The sequence below is a fragment of the Rhinatrema bivittatum genome, chromosome 15 (assembly GCF_901001135.1).
Source record: "Rhinatrema bivittatum chromosome 15, aRhiBiv1.1, whole genome shotgun sequence".
NCBI classification, from domain to species: domain Eukaryota; kingdom Metazoa; phylum Chordata; class Amphibia; order Gymnophiona; family Rhinatrematidae; genus Rhinatrema; species Rhinatrema bivittatum.
In genome coordinates, this window is record NC_042629.1 from 69,519,376 (window position 1) to 69,533,042 (window position 13,667).

Here is a 13,667-nt window from a genome sequence, read left to right on the forward strand (position 1 = left end):
CATGAGCCAAGCATGAGCATCAGGACATGCATGAGCATATCATGCATGAGCCAAGCATGAGCATCATCATCATCATGCATGAGCCAAGCATGAGCATCAGGACATGCATGAGCATATCATGCATGAGCCAAGAAAGTTAACTACAGTTCTTGAGCTGCAGCTAGCCTTCACGCATGTGCAGCATTAACATGGCTTCTGCAAGCTTCACTAACATGCCAATCACATGCTTTTGCATAACAACGAGCTCAGGACACGCTCTGAAATTGTATTTACTAAGCCTTGCTAATAATTTTAGCATGTGCTAAGGTTTGTGATAGCACTAGCTGAACTTAGTAATTAGATCCCTGAGCCAGATATGAACAGGTGACTTCAAAGTGAATGCATCAGTAGCCCTGTGCACCAGTACCCTCAGCCATCCAGTTAGTACAATGAATAAACCGGGGATTTGTACAGGGAGGGGATATATAATCTGAATCAGTTTTCTCCACTTCTACAGGATTTCTGCTTAGAAATGACTTCTTCATTTGTCGCTCAGTCCAAACCAGACTCGTGCTCAGCAGCCAGGAAGCAGTACTGTGACTTTCCTTAGGATTAATCTTGAGCACAATCAGCCTCTTTACGTTCTATTAAAAGTAGAAATATCCGGTATGGAGAACTCCTGGCATCCCTTCCCCCAACACATACACACACATTCTTAATTTAATCTTGGTAAAATTTTCCTGTATTTGTGGCTCAGGAAAGAAAAAAAAATTTATTGATTGGCTTGTCTTCTTCCTTAGATAAGCAAAGCCAACCCTCTAATGCAACTTCCCTGTTATCTCAGCCCACATCAGAAAAATACATAGTGGGAAGCCATTGTCAGCTTTACAACAAAACCAATGTAGGCTGTTTAGTCTTTTTTTTTTTTTTAATTTCCCACATGAGCAAAAGGCATGCAAAGAATAAAGCTTTGACTTGAGCAGAAAGGTTCGCCAGCTGTTTCCAAACATCAGAAGCCATGGCACATGAGGGGGAGGGCTTTGACATGACCTCCTCCCGTTGTTTCTGCAGCCCTACTACTGTTTTGGCTTGTTTGCAGCCTACAAAAAGTACACAGAGAACTCAACCCAGTCCATGAAAAGAGAATTGCCCTTTTAGGTAGACTGTAATTAAAAGTGCAGTTGAAAACCATGGCAATATAACGATGCAATCAAATTACCATTATTTTCCACTGCTTAAGATCTCATATTGTAATTTATTTTCCAAGCCCGCTGACACCAAGCGAGCCATTCTCTGTCTCTTAAGTTTAACAGAAGCCCAGCAATCAATTTAGTTAGTTGATAAAAAGCCAATAAGCTGGAAGCATGGGCTCCAACAAGAAGAAAGCCACAGAGAGGCGGGGACACACCTTTTAGAGACATTTCTCATTGTGCCTCTGCTGCAAAGCAGTGAATTCTTCCCAAGTAGTCTGTTTGACAGACCCAGTTGAAGTTATTTTAATTGCTTCTTGAACACTACTTCAATAGATATGTCAGCTCAGACTAACATTTTTCCTTTTAAAATCTATTGTTTCTGCGGTAAAAGCCTTCATGGTAGCTTTAACATCTGGGAGGGAGCCTTGTGAGCTTGGTCTAGCTGGTTATAACTTGTTTAATTATTATTAATATTATTCCTCAGGGTGCTGCCTCTTACCAGAATGGTACACAGAGGGAAAAGTACATGCTTTTGACAAATGACTGAATATTAATCAAGGCAGAAGAGAGCAAAAAAAAATAAAAAATAAATAGGGATAACAGAGAGAGAAGTGTGTTAGTAACCAGGAAATATACATTTTTTAATTTTACATAAACCTAAGGACATTTAAAAGACTTGTAAAACTTGCAACTCTAAGCCATAGAAGTCTTTTTGACTAGAATTGGTCATAGAGGGCTGTTTTGTGTATCTTTGTCTAATATGGATGGATATTGGTGCCACAGACTCAATAAATAGATGACTGAGTGACAACGGTCAGCTTTCCGTGTGCCTGGTCACATGGGAGGATTTCAGGTATACCCTTGTTATAAGGGGGATTCTATACACTAGGTGCCTTTGATTACATAAGATTGATTGCCATACTGGGTCAAACCAAAAGTTCATCAAGCCCAGTATCCTGTTTCCAATAGTGGCCCAGAGATCACAAGTACAGTAGGTTGTGTTTCACTTTAACCTTTATATGGGTTGCTCGTCTTAGTGGGATTTCTACATGCCTGACTTTCTGATAGCTCTTCCTGGACATGGTGAGCTACTTGATTCACCTTGTTGGCTTTCTATAGATTTCTGTGTGTTCCTTGATTATTCTTTCACTGGTCAACATTAGCTCTGTTTTGTCCAACCCATTCTGGTCAACTTTACAGTGGGGCTTATTTATTAACCTGTAGGATTTCCCAAGGGTTAACAATCTCGTTTGCGTCAGAGTTTTCTACTGTGGCAAATGAAAACTTGCACCTGAACCCTGAGCTCTCAGGATAACCAAGAAAAGAAAAACACTACCTCTTATCTAACGCTTATCATTTTTCGTGAGAAGCAGCCAGCGAAGATGTCCTCGTGTGTCTTGTCTTGGCTGAATTCTGAGTTAATGAACTGCTTTGCATGATATTGCATTGCAGCTGCTCATTAACTCAGAATTTTAGTAAACTTTAACAAGCAGCATACTACCAGCAAAATTTAACTATTTGCTAAGATGAAACACGTGAAGTGATTTTGCAAAAAAGGCTCTGTGCAAAAAAAAAAAACCAAACATGTATCACACCAAACTTTTGCTTTTTGTGTGCATCGCAGGGCATTTTGTGCATTTTTTCACATAAAACAACCTTTTATGAAACCACTTTGCACTGCAGTACATCAACCTCAATGTGTTTTCTTTCTGTTTACTCTCCTTTGTATTTACAGAATAGTCTCTGCTATCCTTTTTATTTTTTTATTCTCCTGCACCATGAAAAGAGAAGAGAGAATTCCCAAGGAGAAATAAGTACCATGTGTCATTGATGATCAACATGAGCAAAACCAAAATTGATATTTCATGAAATCAAGGGAGAAAGCAAAGGTTGTAAAGATTTGTCTTAAATCACTTGACCACCCTCATTTGAACTGGCTGCTTGACTGATGTTCTTCTATGTATGAAGAAGTGACCACATGCACTACAATCAAATATAGTTAGAATGCACATAAATACGATATATGATATAATATACAAGTCCGGGAAAATTAAATGTATTGAATTAAAGAGTACAGAAATTCCATAATCATTATATAAGCATTAAGGGGAGAGGGATTTAAGGAAGAGGGAATTTGTCTTGACAATTTTGCTATTGTGTTTACTTTTTATCTACGTAGTAGTGGTATAGAAGTTGTCATGACACTTTGTCTTGGCATGCAAGGAGTTCAGCCCATATTGCAGCTGACTGAGTTGAGCAGGTCATAAACAGGGATCACACACTGGTAAAGGTGTCGGGTAATCATCATCATCACCATGACGTTTTGAGCTGCCTGGGAATGTGCGACTACTCAATGACTTTCAGACAAACCCACCAAGGTTTCTTTCTGAAAGGTCAAAAAAAAATCCAACTCAGTTAAAGATTCCAAAGAAAACCTAGAGGGAGTCCTAACCATTGCAGAACCCATTTACTTTTTTATTTTAAATCTGTCATTTGCTCCAAAAAGTCCCTCTATCACAAAACAAAAGCAAGCAAAACGTGCTATCCGACCAAAGGTGCCTGATGTACTCAAGAGAGAGATCTCAGACTCGGCATGTAGTTTTATGTTGCCTTGAGAATTCATTACCCTTATTCCATGGCGCGTTCCCATCTCTCACTTGAAATTTTGTTTTGGACTGCTTTATAGGTATCTTGGCTTAGAGAGATGTAGCTGGGAAAGATCCAGAGAGGAAAATCAAGACGCTGTACTGTAGGTGCTGAAGCATAATAAATGTTTATAGGCAGTATTGTGTTTGAACATTATGGTTACTGCTCCTGGAGCCAGAATTGGAGAGAACCCTTTGGAAGGGTAGACGCTGTAGGAATGATGTAGGCCTTGTGGCTCAGGGTAAGCAGCACCAACTTATTTACACAGCAGTTTGTCAGGTTCAAGCGCAGTCAGAGACAAGGCCAGGAAAAGAATCCAAGTAAAGCAAAGAGAGCTGCTTCCCTCACTGGAGGATCCTTCTCCAACAGCCCATTTGTAAGAAGGGAAGGCCAAGTCCAGCCTAAATTTTAATTATTCTTTAAAACTTTATACCCTATTTCCAAAATTTCCTATTCTGTGCCTGAGGTAAATGCTGCTGAAAATCCTATCAGTTAGTTCCACAAGATGAGTGAAATGTTAGTTACATTGGGCCTAGTGTTCAGAGGAATCCGGCTATGTAAGTCAGCTGCTGAAGATCCCCGTATTTGGCACTACTAAGGCAGATAAGTCTTATGCGGCTAAGTTAGACAGGCTCTGTGGTAGGTCTAACTTACCTGAATAGCAGCACCTATCCAGCTAAGCGGTACTGCCCCGCTACACCCACTACCCGTCCCCTGGATATCTATCTACTTAGTCAGGTAAGTGGCTGATCTGGCTAAGTGTCAGCTGCTGAATATAGCATTCAACTGTATTCAGCAGCTGACACTTTGTACTGTGAGGGAATAACATCTTCCCTCACAGTACAAAAATGCTCAACGTACAGCTTGCCATGATCCCGCATTACATGCGAGTATTATCTGGCTGGTCAGTTTTCCATTGCTATTATAATAATCCCTTTCTCAGTATGCAGAGGAGGAGGGGGCGGAGGGCAAGGTTAGTCAGGCTAAAGGCACATGTACTGGCCATTAACTTGAATGGAATGGAGAGTTAACCCTTTCACACTGGGTGTTGGTTTTCCTCGGACACAGCTTTGTAAATAGGGAGGATAACTTTCAAACAATCTGCTATACAAATACACGTAAATCTACCATGCACAAATATATGCAATACATGGAAACTCCACACATCAATGAACTGAACACACGGAATTTAAGCGTGAAAGTAAATTAGGACTTCCTCTCTTGAGTCCCAATTTACATGCATTAGGCTGACCAATTTTAAAAACATGCGTGTGTTGAGAAAATGACCCATTTTACCAGGTCATTGAGACTCTCCTGGTTCTTAAGCCTAAACTCCCTCCCTCCCCTACCATACTGTCAGTACTATAATAAGCACGTTTAATTTCACTTACACCAGATAATTATCAAATGTAAATATATACCAGTAAGTTGGAAATGTATGTGTATAGTGTCTTTTAAAATAGCAACTTACCTGCATAATTGTTGGCCCTGCCCTGGGACACTCCCAAACCGCCTGTGTTTTCTACATGAATATATGTGTGCGAATACGCATGTATTCTGGACTTTTATAAAATATGGAATACATGAGTAGAGGCTGCTTATGCGTGCACTGTTTATGCTTTTACATGCATGCAGGTGAATTTTCAAAGGAGTTATACATGTAAATGTAACCTATTACTGCAGCAATTTTCTAAAGCCATTTACCCTCGATAAGTGCACTTAATATAGGTAAAATCTATTGACAATTCAACGGCATACATTGTACCAATTTTCCAAAGCCCAGTTTTAAGCGTGTAAATGCTTTTGGAAATCAGGCCCAATATGTTTTGAAAATGTACCTTATAAAGTGCACTTAACATGGGTAAAACCTATTGACAATTCAAGGGCATATATAGCAGCTTTTGTACACAAGTGCATTTATGCGTGCAAAATCCGGTTTTGAGAGTGTAAATGTGTTTGAAAATCAGGCCCATTTGTATGCAAACTCTTTTGAAAATTACCTCCTTAGTATGCATGCAAAGCCTTCAGGGGTACATGCTAAGTGACCTAATCCTTAGTGATTAAGCACGAGTCACCTCAGTTTATCAGAAAATCTCTTCAAATACATAAGGGGGTCAGGAATCTTCTAGGATGGGAAAAAAGAGCTCCTTGTGCTTTCTCTTCAGCAGGCTGCAGAGAAAAGGATGCATACCGCTTTCTCTATTAAAAGTTATATATTCTAGCATCATACGGCAGCCTTGGAACTCTTCAACCTTGCCGACTCCTATGTCAGCTGTAGAAAGGCAATGCTCTAATTAAAAGAAGAAAATCAATCGCGTGTGTACAGCTCCATCCTGCTAGTGGTTGGAAATGACTTTTTAACTTACCCTGAAACCAAATGCAATCCATCCTCTTCCATTTGCACAGCTCTCTCCAAAGTCTAGTGACATACTGTGCTTTAACCCAAAAATGTAAAGACTGTTGGAGGACAATTTTTCAAAAGTCTGGGTAGTCTGAGGGTCCGTGGCTACTTTTCTTTTTTACCCGCAGACATTCCAACCAATTTTTAAAGAGGATTAGCTTTGCAAGATGCACAGCACTAAAAGCACCTGCTTTCTCTGCTTGAGAAAGTGCATTTGGGGTTTAACAATCAAACTGCTGCCTTTACTTTCCCTCTCCCAGACCCCCCCCCCCCCCTGCTCTCCTGGACTGCCTCTTTTTTCCTGTGGCTAAATCTAACTGCCTTAAGAAACTTGGTGGCTCGATTTAGCGACTTGGGAGTGGTGGTGGTGGGTGCAGGGCTAATTCTTAGTGCCAAGGGTTTTCTTGGGTACATCCATTTGGAAAACTCTGCTCTCTCCATGCAGTTGACTTTTAACAAATAATGATGTTGTACTTCCATTGGGCCTACACATATGTTGGAGTGATGCTCGTTTACTCGGTAGTGCCTCGCCACAAAAAACTGAAACCTATCCCGTTGCATCTCAGTGTTCACCCAATCTGTTCACTGGTTCGTCTACTGATCACGGTCAGAGAGATGAACACTACTATCCATCAGGAATTTTCTCTTACTTTGTAAACAAATGCCTGGAAATCTTTATAATCGTATTACATTCAATAAAGCTCTATTGTGTGGAAGGATTCAGATGCATCTAGTAAGACAACATATGAACTGAAGCTTTGTGAGCTACTGCAGGATCGATCATCATAGCCTAAAGATATAAGGAATGCGACACTGAAGTCTATTCCATTGACATCTTCTAAACAACACTGTATTGAGATGTATTTTTTGGCCATTATTCAGATTTCTTACTATCATTTTAATAAAATAATGTGGTTTCAACGTGGACTGTCCCAAAATCTGCAATTCGTTCCTTGGAGGGAGTGATTTTGATATGTGGATTATGTGTTAGGAGGCACTGACTTTGTGCTCCATTTCATCAAAATGCAACTCACCCTCAACATGGTTTTTATGGATTTATTTGGTTTTGTTTTGCCTGGCATAAACCATATTCAGCTTATTTTAAAATACTTCCAATAAAATATCATTTAATACTTACTGGTGTTTTTTGATGTTTCATCTCACTGTTCATTTTGCTTACCTCACCAGGCTTTCATCCAAATATGAGAAATTCTTCCTTAGTGTATCAGTACATTATGGGATGAATGAATGACTGCAGAAACAGCAAGCAAGTTTTGCTGAATGTGAAAATTTTACCTGATGTTTGCAAACATTCATGAATTAAGGGGGTCAACATCAAATTATTGGTGATAGCTTTTTACTGCACTAACTTGATAAATCTGTGACGAGCTTTCAAGCGTTACCCTCTTTTCTTCAGGTCAGCGAAAAAACAGTGCTTCCTAGTCCAATAAAAAGGAATCACCTACAACTTGTTTGACTCTTAATTCTACATATCCAGGTAGACTAGCACGGCAACCACAGATGTTTGCACAAATATTCATCACGTCAATTCTGAGCTGAGCCTACTTGTTACGGAGCGCTAGGAGAGCGGTCCGCTTACCAGGAGATGTGTGTTCTTGGGACCCGGCTCGACCCCAGAGGAACTCCGAAGAGGTGCCGCGGTAGGCGAGGCATGCCCGAGCATGGGCTGGACAGGAGCGCGGCTGGACTGAAGACAGAAGACTGGAGATATTGATCCTCCTCCGGACCTGCACACTTCAGAAGACCAACAACGCAATGGTGGTCTTATGAACAGTCCTCTGACCGTTCCAAGCCCTTTCGGACCTGCTGCAGGGTACGGCAAGAAGCGGCAGGCCGGATGGAGGCCAGGGCAGTGAAGACCGGAAAATGGAGAATCAGACGAGACTCAGGAACGAGGTACAAGGCATTCAGAAGACTCAAGCAAGTATTGGCTTGAGACTGCAACGCAGCGCGCCCTACACAGTCTACCCGCGGGACTGGTCACGGACCATACTGGACTCGAGGAGTCTCTAGACGAGATGTGGAGCAATGAAAAGGAACATGTCTCAGAAGCTGTAGAGGCCTGCACCGAGGCACGCCCTACTCAGCCACCAGTGGCTGATCGTGGACCACGCTGATGGTACAGGTTCTGGCAGAGTCTTTGGCACGGACAGAGCAAGCACAAGGGACTCCGTAGACCAGGGACAAGTACAGAAGCGGAAGTCTCCCAGAGGCTAGTGCTGCAGAAGTGAGGTAGGCACTGCACCATGAAGCGCCCTACACAGCCCGCCCGTGGGGCTGTTCGCGGACCATGACATGGCACGCCAGGAAGAGTGGCACGAGGAACCAGGGGTTCAGCACAGCTGGACAGGATCACAGACATCAGGATCAGGAGAAACAACATCTGGACTGGAACAGAGAATACAGGATCAGGAACAGACCTCAGTAGTGGATCACGAACATCAGGTGGACATCAGGACAAGACGAGGAGCTCCAACGAAGAACAGGAAACACAAGACCTTGAAGAAAAGCTGGAACAAGGACAACTCCTGGAGTGAAGGATAGCAGGATCCCAGGAGCGTCTAACTCCTTGCGAAGGCAAAGCTGGAATGGACGCTGAGCCCTTTTGTAGGGCTGAAGAGGACAGCGCCCAGGGAGGGGTCAGCAGAGGGCCACACCTGGCTGGCCCTTGAAGAACAGGAGAGAGGCGCGCGCCCGCACCTTAGGAGAGCTGGAGAGGAAGAGCAGGATCTGCTGGTGGCGTCCTCAGCCACGTGGAAGGCCCGAAAGAAGCAAGGCAGGCAGCGGGAGCAGCCCTGCCAGGAGGCTGGAGGAAGGCAGGCTGCTGGAGCGGCTCCATGCCGTGAAGAAGTCAAGCAGAAAAAGAAGGAGGGCTGCAGGCGACAGCAGGGACGGCCTCCCTGCCGGCTGAAGACGATTCGGGGAGAGCAGGAGCGGTAGCGGTGGTCCCGACCGCGAGGGAGAGCTCGCGGCGGGTCGGCCCTGCTGCGCAGGGCTGAAGGCAGCCGGGGAGGAGCCCAGCGACGGCAGCAACGCTCGCCGCGAAGAAAACAGCGTCTGCGGCCCAACTGGCCGCGAAGGTAAGGAGCCTGCCCGCGAGGAGCGCGGGCAGGACTGCAACACTAGTGACACAAATTTAATTCTGGGTGTTTCATTTAAGGTCAACAGAATTACCCATCAATATTCAGCATTATAGATCTAGTCCACTATTTCATATTTTTCAGTTTTAGAAAATAATTGAGGGAGAAACGCAAATGACCAGAGATGAGCGTGAAATAAGTCTGGTGCTGTGGATGCAGGCGCAATGATAGTTATTGAGAGCACAGTGAAAAAAAAAGAGAGAAGGAAGCATGGCAGAGCTGGAGAAAAGAGGGCTATACAAGAGACCGTAGGAGGCCAAAGGAAAAAAAAAAAGAGAGTTTGGAGAAGGAAAGACACGAAGATGACAACATTTATCCGATACCAGAGTTTCATTTTTATTGAGTGTAGAGTGCTAGTAGCCATAATGATCCTGCAGAAAACTGGAAACTTTGTCAGTTGTGAATCCTTGTATAGGTCCTATGAGATATTCATTATTAATTCATTTAAATTGTATATATTGCCTCTCTGATCGTGAACTTCTAAGACTTTATCTCATAGACCTCTTTTGTCATATTTGAAGAAAGCTCAGGAATTACAACATCTTTCTCGTTGGCCCTTTGAAATGTATCGCAATCGACCAAGATTCAATTCTTTTATGGCGTGATTTGGTTTGCAGGATGGACCCCTCATGGTTTTGGTTTTTTTTTTTTACAGTATACAGTACTTAGTAGGCAGCTCTGCTGCTTAAGCATTTTCAGCTGTTTGAGACTTGTGTAGATCCGTGTGTATCCAAAAATCCATCCTCAGAAGAGGAGATTACAGCGCTAACAAGCAAAAATATCAGCTACTTCATTCATCAAAATGATGACATCCTCAAGCAATTAAACTGGGTTCAGCCTCGTTGCCTGCATTTTCTGCAGATGCCTGGTGGTGTAGAAAGGATGAAAACAAACAGTTGACAAAAGAAAATGACTCAGGATGTGCAACCTGAATGACTGTGCAAATATTTTTGTTTTAAGTTCCTATACAGTGACCTACAGGGGTGACTCCATGAAGAGATAAATATACATCAAGCAGTGCAAATGTTAAGCAATAAATGAACCAAAGGAATCAGGCATCAGGGCAAGCAAGCTGGATCAGTCTTCGGCTTCTATCACAAAGCGTCTTGAATTTTACTGCTTTTCGTTCCAGGCTGGAAAGATTAAAAGCACTTTGCAGGATCCGACTCCCTCTTCCAGCTAAAGGAGCATGTATAGTTTCTAGGCTTGCCAACTGGCTTGAGTTTTTCAGGCCAGGTGCTTTCACTTCTGGCTTTTCCCCCCATTGCATGCATGGATTTGTAATTTTGATTTCCCCATTGATTTCTCTAGGAAAAGCAAAACTTCGAGCCCCTGCATGCAGTGGAGTAAAAGCGGGAGCGGATCAACTTGTCCTGAAGGAATGGAGGCCAGTTGGCGATCCTATTAGTTTGACTCTTCCTACAGAGCTCTTCCTGTGCTGAAAACTTTGTGGGCAGTTTCATATACTCAATCGGTGCCAATTAAGTTTGTTTTCACTACATTAACTATAATTAAACAATTAACTGCTCTTCAACTTAACGAGAAACAAAGTTCAGGGAGAATCATATCTAGAAGCTTTTCCAAGCATCAAGGAGCAATCGATGAAACGTTGGACGAGACAGGTTGTACTGAAGATGGAAGGTAGGGGGTAAATAGTGCTCATTGGTTCGCTGGTATGTGTTGAAAATTTGTAAAGTCTTGAATATTAAATAGTTTCCATGCCAGCTTTGCATACCCACACTCTGGTTGCCCATCTAAGTCTGCATTTCCCAAACCTGGTCTGGGAGCCTCACTTAACAGGGCTGGATTATAGGATATCCACATGAATATGCATGATATATTTGCATACATTGGAGACCCTGTGCATGCAAACTTATCTTATGCAAACTGATGGATATCTTTAAAATCACATGTCTGACAACTTGCGGAAACAATAGCTTAGTATTACTATATCCTGTTTGTAAGGTTAATTCTGTCTCTCAGAATCCAACATCCATTTAACACAGAAAAATAGGGGTCAATTTTCAGAGGGTTTAGGCTCCTAACATTTTAACTTCGGCTTCTAAATTGGCCCTTTTGAACATTTACTAGTGCTGAGTTCTTAAATTTGGGCTCCTAGTTTCATTAGACTCCTATTTAGGAGCCTAAGAAGTAGGTGGCTACAGGGGCGAGTTAGGGCAGGGAAACAAAGTTAATGGCTTAGCACTGATTTTCAGAATTAGACTCTTAGGGGCCTAATTTTAGGAAAATGAGTAGCAGGACCTAAATTTAGAACCTAAAGGTTCTGTGAATTTTCAGCTGAAAACTTGGACCCCTAAGTTTGACTGAAAATCAGAATCTAAACTAGGAATAAGGGAGATAACTTTCAAACCTTTTTGCGTTACTAGATTTGCGTACGTAAGTGGACACGCAGAGATTTTTCCTGGCATTTTTTGGTGCACCTTTTTATAAAATACCGTATAGTTCAGCATGTATGTTTCAGTATGCGTGAATACCTGCAATGCATTGAAAGCATGTCTTTTTCTACTTAATTTACAAACATACACGTATATATGTTAGATGTGAATGTAAAACCCTGATTTATACGAGGCGGCAGGTATATTTTAAAATATGCGTGCAAACCTGAAATCACCAGTTTGCTGATACCTCTTCCCATTCCCCCAGTCCGTCTCCAGTTCACCGAGGCCTTCCTAGTATTTCATCCTGAACTTCCCTCAGTTCACCCAGAACTCCCACCCAAAAATAGGCAACCGACGGCTCTGATATTAAATGCATTAGCTAATTAACCGATGCAAAACTACACGAATAAGTTAGAAATAAGTTGAAACATAAGTTCAAATCTAACGGGGTAGGACTGAAATTTATCCAGCTGCATGTGGTCAGGTATCTTGCTACTTAACTGAGTGCATTCAAAATACAGCTGGTAAAATGGTTACAAAAGAAAACAAAAAAAAAATGTTCAGGGCCTTCACGTCTAATCATCCACCCACCCAGCCAGGAAAACAATTAAAAAGAAAAAAGGACAGGCATCCCCCGAGAATCAGTGGGTGCAAGTGATCCACAGCTGACTCCCCCTTCTGCCCCTCTTCCCCAAACTCGCACTGCTAGATCCCTCCTGACTCTCTCCTGGATCCACAAAATCCCTGTCGGGGGTGTGATAGTCTTCTATCCAAACCAGGTCACTTTCAGGAGGAGAGGCAAGACAGGGGAAATATGACCCAGACAGTCAAACACCTGAAAGGCACTCATAGTGTGCAAGAACCAAACTTTTTTCAACAGAAAGAATATTGAGAAGGTAGACTCAGGGATGGCATCGGGAAAGGGCGATGGATGCCTGAATGGAGTAATGGAGTTCTAGAAGGCAGGGAAATGAATACAACTAGAAGTCCTAGGAGACTTGCAGGCGCTCACCTAGCTGGGTCTTGTCTAGCAGGCTGCATACTTTCCATGTTGACTGGGTCGGTGTAGCGAGTTGCTGGTGGCAGGGGACCCCATCCAGCAAGGCCCTGCAGGACTTGGAAGGCCAGATGTTCAAGGTAACAGTTTGCACTACTGTTGGTGGCTGTTGGATTATTGTAGGACCTTGTTTGTTGGGCATGGGAGGGAAAGAATGCTGAGCGTGAACTAATCAGGGGATTTGGCAGTTACCCAACGGAAGAAGACATTAAAAACTGTCTTGGATAAGGAGAGATATCCTAAAGTGATCACACTCTCTGGCTGGCAGCTGGGAAATATCCTTGCAATGTTTACTGGAATAACTGGGCAGACAGAATGGGCTAATTCGTCTTTTTCTGCCATCATCTGCTGTGTTACTGTCTTACTATAGAACAACCGTACTTCATTGACTGAGCAGAATACAATTAAGATGTTTCTTTATGCTTTCCTGTAATGTACTGGAGGCAGGAGTGGAGGGTTCTGGCAGAATGCATTGTTGAGCTGCTTTGTTATTCTTATTGTCTTGCTTGTGATTTAATAGACATTCTTTTAAAAATGAATAAAAAGAGAAAGCCTATACTGGAGGTTGCAGTGGAGAGCTCGGTTAGCTCCTTGGGTTGGCATTAGCAGTGGGTGGGTGCCTGCAGGGGCACAGGGAAGAAGGGGAGGGAAGAGAGTGATAGCTTTAACCCAACAGCTCCTTCGGGATCAGGTTCAAGAAGCATGCCTCCCAGATTCTCCAGTGAGCCATGGTCTGCGGATCCTGACCAATGGACTGCTATTGCCGAAGCTGAGCTATGGGTAAGGGGCTAATTAACAGGGAACACCCTGGAATGAAAAGAATATTTATTT